Below are 7,108 nucleotides of genomic sequence, written 5' to 3'. Positions count from 1 at the left end.
GAAGGGAAGTTATCACCAGTGAACTTCAGGACATACTATGGAGCTTTAGGAAACAGAGCTCAGAAATGGACTAACACATCTGTGGAACTTCGATATATAAGAGGTATGGCAAACCAAATCAGTGGGCCAAAGAAAGAACCAAAAACAACGGATGTTATTACTCACCAGGAAAAACATGAAATTGGATCCTTATCTCCACACTATATATAAAATTCATTCCAGATGGATGAAGGACTTCAATTCAAAAACAAAACTTTGTAAAATGTATTTTAGATATTTTTAGGTATTCAAATATCTTTTAGACTTTAGAGTGGCAAAAGATTTCCTGGAAAAGCCCCAAAAGAACTGATTATATAATAAAATTTGATAAATTTGAATTCCTTAAAGTAAGAACTTTTTGCCCATCAAAAGACTCGGTCAGACAAAGGATGAATTTTAAGGGTATGTAATAAATTCACATAATGCAATATGCAGCAGGGTATGGACAACCCATAGAAAAATAGGCAGAAGCAGAAGGTAATGGCATGATAGGGAGGGAGGGATGGAGGAATAGAGAAAGGAAGAAATAAAGACAGGAGAAAGAAAACCCACAATAGGGGTAGGGCAACTGGACCGGCGGCGGGGTGGTGGTGGTGGCAATTGAAAGAGCTCCCAGTGGCCAAAGTTGGAACAATTTGAACCAAAAAAATAAAGTAGTATTGGATTATAACCCAAAGTATAAAATAAATATCCATGAATCCATGCTAATATAGTTGAAGAAACAAATAAGTAGAGAAGAAACAAATATGTAGAAGAACTCCAAATAATTTATGAAGATACGTACTCTTGAGCATGACTTCTTATTCCTCAAGTGTGGAAGTGCAAAGTGACTTCCTTTCCAAGAGGAAGGCTTGGAAACGGGAAAAAAGAGTAACCTTACAGGGTGACACCTCAGAAACACTGCCTCTGCCCGTTGCTCAAGGTCAACAACAGCAGTGATTAGTCCTGTTGACAATATTGTACTCCTAATACGATGGTATGACGAGACACTCTGTGGTCTTCCAAGAACCCAGAATCCTTGTCTAATCATGAGGAAAACATCAGACAGATGCCATAGAGGCGCATCCTACAAAACATTTGACCAGCACTCCTCAAAACCATCAAGGTCATCAAGAATAGGGAAAGTCTGAGAAACTTTCCCAGCCAAGAGGGGCCTAAAGGGACTTGATGACCAGAGGCAGTGTGGAACCTTTCCTAGAACAGAAAAAGGATTTTAGGTAAAAATAAAGGAGATCTGAGTAAGTGTGGACTTCAGTTAATTTTTGTAATGAGCACAAGCTATAGACAAGGACTTTTTCAGAAAAAGAAACATATATGGCAATAAACATAGGAAGAGATGTTCAACATCATTGGTGATCAAGACAATGCAAATTAAAGGCACAATGATTCCCAATATAATGTAAACATCCTATGGACCGAGAGATGTGTGTCCGCAGGCTCTGCTGTGGCCCTGTGGGTCCCGGGAGGACTTCGGTGGCAGTGGAGGTGGTGGGAAGAGGTAGGAGTCCGCTTGGTGCCACACTGCCTTCTATCGCCCTATATTGAATTTATTTGCCTACGTGACTTCTCCCACATTCACAGCATGGACTGAGGACCCCTACAGGGCAAAGACTGTCTTCCTCATCATTACTAATCAATCTTTGTCACAGACCCAGCACAGAGGAAGTACCCAGGAATGAATAAATGACAGCCCCAACCCCACTGTTTCCTTGTTTCTTAACCCTTTATGGCACCTCATTACCTGGGAAATGATCAGACAAGACTCTTTTCCCACCTCCTAGCCTTTTCTTATATTGTCCTCTCCTCCAGGAGAGGCTAGTGCCCACACTGTGCAGGGCCTGCTGTAAGGGGAGGCAGGGAGACAGAGGACGGTTGTGCATATACCCTTGGGGCACCTCCCTCCAGGGGAGCTTCTCTGTGGGGATTTTGCCTTGGTTTTTTCATCTGTACCAGGGACCCAGGACCATGTGAGCCAAAGGGATATGAGGAGCCTCATCTGACCAGTACAAACTTTAAATCTTCTGCCAGGAAAGTAAGTTTCCCAGGCTTAAGAGTGGGAGGCCCCAAGAGAAATGCCTACCTGCCCAGAGAAGGCCTCACCCATGGGCATGTCTGGCAGGCCCAAGCAAGAAAGAACATGGCCCAGGATGGGAGGTGATATCCAGGTGCCAGGATCCATTCTGCCTTCAGAGTCTCAGGCCCTGGGAGTCTGGGTATCTTGGGCACAGGAGGTGATCCTGTGATGTCACAGAGGAAGCCCCCTTGCTCCACCAACATCTTTCCCAGACTTGTGAGCTACCAGGAAAATAATTAGGCTAAGCATCGTTTGCTAGAAGGGTCCAGGTTGGAGGGGGTGGGGGTAGGTGTGTGGCTGGGGAGAGCCCTGGACTTGCAGGACCAGGCTTGGAAAGAGGACAGGAGCTAAGGAAATGCCATAGGGTTGGGACACAGGATCCACAGGCCTGGTTTTGGGGCTCACAGAATCTGATCAGGGCATGTGATGAAGGACCTTGGAATTCATTCTTGCTCATGTTTGAATTCCAAAAGGGGAACATCTGATTGTCTGAGGTTCCCTGGAGAACAAATATCTGGACCTCTATCTTTTAGCTGGCCTCCTGGTCTCCCTTTCCTCCAAGGCCATGCACAGTGGGGAGTTCACCAAAAGGAAGTGGGGGAATGGATGTCAGATACCCAAACTCAACCAGTGCCCATCCCAAGCCCAAATGCATCCCTGAGGGTCACTTCTCTGTGTAAAGCATTGCCCTTTCTCTCTGAAGGACACGTGAAGCTGGCAAAGCTTCCCAGCTGGGGTGACCCCAAATCACCGAATTGCTGCTAGAGGCTCTGGCTTAGCCTGGCTGTGTGGGTGCAGGGAGGTGTCTTAGAGATGAAACAGAGTCTAGGCAGTGTGCATATGGCTATACCCCCACCTGCAGCAATGGCAATGATGCAGGCCAGTGTGGCTGGTAACGTGGCTCAGATCCCATCCTCCAGCTTTTTGACACAACCTCTGGACTCCCTGGGGGTTACTCCAAAAAGTCCTTCATATTACCCAAGCCTCCATGACAACACCAGCTTCCAGCCTTGCCTCAGCCTCCTCCCCTGAGGGTTGAAGAATCTCAAAATCTGTACAGGCAGAGGCTCAGGTTCAGGAGGGCCCCCAAGAAGTCCCCATTGACAGCCTTGATGCAAAACCAGCCGACCTTTACAATACACCCCAACCTACCCTCCCTCCTAGGTAGAAGAGTCTGGGGAGGGAGGGAGAAAGGTCACCACGGAAGAGCCAAGGGTCCTGGAAGGAGCTAGCCTTGCAGATTGCCTGGCTTTGCCCCCTGGTGGGAGGTGCGTGTGTCCAGCCAGCCAGGACAGGCCTCAGGGAAGGGAATGCTCTGAAAGGGTAGCTCAGTGTGCACTGCCATGCCACAGGTGGGGCCAGGTGAGTGTCTCATGCAGACAACGGTGTGTGATTCAGTTCCTCCTCCTACCTTCTTCACCTGGGGCTCTGAGCAGCCTCGCTTGGTCACACCTGCAGGCAGGGCTCTGAGAGCCCTCCAGTGCCCGCACTACGCCCCACCCACTCCCCCCAACTCCTCCTGCAGGCTTCTGCCAGTTTTTCTGCACCTGACCCACCTTCAACTCAGTGAGATTAAGTCATCCTTACTTTAATTCGATTTTCCAGAGTGCAAGGAAGAGACATGAAAGGCCGTTGTTGATGGAGGCACACCTTATTTGCAGCCTGGGCTGGTATTTTCCATATCCACTCTCCACCTTCCCCTCAAGGAGCCAGGAAGTGGGTGGGAGCTGTATCTGAACCCAGAAGCATCTGGTTGGTTCAGCCAATGGGAGCACTGGCAGACATGGGAAAGGGAAGACAGCCGGTCATGGACTGCATTCCCCAGGCTATTTTCTTGCAAGGCTGGATGTTGACGTGAAGGCCGCAGCTCCTGTTGGGGCTTCCTCTCCCGCAGCTACAAAGCCCGCAGCTACAAAGCCCGCAGCTACAGCTGTTTTCTCTGGGGTCCAGTGACAGCCCCTTCCTGGGGTCCTTCAGGCCTGGACCTGCCAATGGTGACACTGCTACAAGCCTGAGAGTCTCCACATTTCTGGTTTATTTTTCTTAATCCTTCCAACTCCTTTGTTTATGTATATATTTAAAAGCCCTTTATTAAACTTTCCCAAATGACTGACTGGTTTCCAGCTGGGAACTTACTGACATAGGAGGAAACCCCACAGGGTGAATCCAGAGTGTATGCGGGCTCCTGCCTCCCACTGGGGAATCCCTAGGTGGCCAGAGAGTCCTGCTCCCCACCTTCAGCCAGCTGGACTTCCTGGGACATGGGGCCTTGGGCAAGGGAGGAAGAGCTTCATGGACGCTCTAGAATTCAGTGGCAGGAGCCGGGGCCAGTGGCAGTGATGGCGTCTGGGGACAGCAGAAGCAGTGGTGAGGGCTGCACCAGCTGCAGCAGCCCGACAAGCTGCTCCTGGGACATGACCTGTTGACCTCCCCACAGCTCCTGCCCATTTTCTGGGCCTTTGTTCTCCATCCTTCTGGTCACTTCCATAGGTCCTCAATACCCTTCCAGTGAATTTTGATTTTGCCCATTTAGCTAGAGTTCCTTTCTGTTGCCTTCATTCAAGGGGCCCTAGCCAATACAGGGCTGGCTTTCAGAATTCAAAGGGAGGTGAAGGGTCACTGGGACTCTTCTCAGCAGAGTTCAGCCTGTCTGGGTCCCTAGAAGACTGAAAAACAGTTCTCATAGAAAACAAATAAGTAACTTGTTCTAATTATCCTCATAGCTACCATTTAGGTGAATTCGCTACTATTCCTATGACGTAGCTCCCATTACAGCTCTTAGTTACCTTGTGTTCCCACCACTTGAATTTACACTTCTCAGGGGAGGAGATCTGATTGGCCCGGTTTGCCTTCATCCAATACTAGGCATCTGCATTGGGCAGGGATATCATGCCAGCCTCCTTCCTCCACAGGAAGAGTCAGACTCCTGCTTGTCAAGCCCACCCATCAATTCTCCAAACAGTTCTGGCCTAGAAGTGACCATGCAAATGAATGAATGAATGAATAAATAAATAAATTGAGTTTTCTCCTGGCCTCCTGTTCAGACTCCTCCTCCCAAGCCTTGCACACCGTCTTAGCTATTCAAGTCAGGGCCTTTCCCTGAAGGCAGAATGTTCAGACTCTGTCACTCTGCCCCCTGGCTCAGGAACTGTTTCTTGAAGTGATAAACGCTCCCAGAATTTGACAGGGATTTGAATAAGATCTCCTCCAACAAAAAGATTGGATCTTATTCATATATTAGCATCCTCTCTATGTCCAGCACAATGGTTTGCATATAGTAGGGGTCCAGTAAGTGCTCTCTGAATCTGGTAGAGAGCATTTATGGATCACCTACTGGTTGTCAGATACCATGCCTGGCCCCAAGGGAAGTACCACTTACTGAACACTTGTTATATGCTCAGGACTGTTCTGGACACATTTAATCTCATAACAATCCTACAGTGCAGGCACTAAACTGCCTTCACTTTACAAATGAGAAATATAAGGCACAGACAGGCCACACCAACTGCGTAGGTAGTGGAGTTACAGTGCTAGCCAAGCGTCTGGCTCCACAACTGACACGCTTAACTACTTTACCAGTTCAGCAAGGTGTTAACTTTCGGAACTAAACAAGGCATTCTGATGCAGCCTTATTAAATGTTTAAAAAATCTGTTAAAATCTCCCCAGCAGATGTCCCTAATGGGCATGCCTTGCCCACCCTTGGGGGCATGGGGCTGGGGTGTGGAGCTGGGATGCCAGTTCATGACTGGGAAAAGAAAAAGCTACAAGCTGGGGGATTGTTTGTCAGACCGTGTGAGAACACTCTGTACCTTGCCCCAGGGAGGTTTTGGCAGTTGTGATTCACAAAAGCAGAGTTGTGAAAGAAAAACAACCGGGCAGATTTATGACTCTGGCACCAGGACTTTCACTAAACAGGGCAGTGCCACATCACAGGCCCACTCAGGTGCCATGAGGTCCTTGCCAGGCTCTGTTACCAGGAAACAGCAGCTGGGGCACTGGCCTGCCCACACTGTGGTGGTGTTTCTGTAGTGTGAGTCCCCGTGGAGGTGTGGACTGCCCTCAGACTGATTTGGTCTCTACAGAGAAGCTTGCCACATCCTGTGTGGCAAGGCCCGCCCACCTCTCCCTGCACAGACAGGAGCCAGGTATCCTCAGGTCCCCCTGGCCCCCAGTACAGTCAGCCACATGTTGGGGGCATTGACTTCAAATACCAACTGAAGAGGGAGTATTTCCTGGCAGATGCCTATTTCATTTCACTAAATGACTCAGTGTAACCAACTCAGCGGGTTGCAACCTTAGATACTTATTTAAAATATAGGTTCCCCAGCCCATTTTAGACCTAAGAAATCAGAGATGAGGAGTGGGAAGGGAAAGTGGGACCATGGTGTGGCCCTCTTTCCACTTCTCCAAGTGATTCAGCTGTGCGACCAGTCTGGGCTCATTCAGAGGAATGAAACATACGGTCTCTGCTCTCCCCTCTCCAAAGTGAGCTTGGACTATTCCCCTCACACGCTCCCAGACACACTGGCCTTCTATTCCCTGAGCAAACCAAGCTCTTCCCCACTGTAGTGCCTTTGCTCAAGGTATCACCTCTGACAGGAATCTAGCTGTCAGATCTCAGTGCAAAGGTCACCATCCTTAAGCATTCTTGGCCACAGTCACTATGTTTCTTCTATCTGGTAACTCCCTCTCCCAGCAGTCTGCATATAACCTTGTCACTGAGAACCTAATGCCTGTGTATACAGTAGGTGCACCATAGGTGGCTGTTGAGTGAATATAGGCCATGACATAGATGCACAATAAGGGCAGGGACCAGTCAGTTCTCTCTAGAAGGTGGTAGAGGAATTGCTCTGTCATAGGTTGTAGAGAACAAATGCCAGGCCAGAGTGCAGGAAGTCCAATTCCACCCCCACTCCCCCATCTTCCACTAACACAGGTTCCCCTGCAGCCCAACTACAACCAACACCACATTCCCAACACACCACAGGTACTGG

Source organism: Manis pentadactyla, chromosome 15 (genome assembly GCF_030020395.1).
Source record: "Manis pentadactyla isolate mManPen7 chromosome 15, mManPen7.hap1, whole genome shotgun sequence".
Taxonomy (NCBI): domain Eukaryota; kingdom Metazoa; phylum Chordata; class Mammalia; order Pholidota; family Manidae; genus Manis; species Manis pentadactyla.
The sequence above is the reverse complement of the archived record's forward strand: the minus strand, read 5'-3'. Positions refer to the sequence as shown.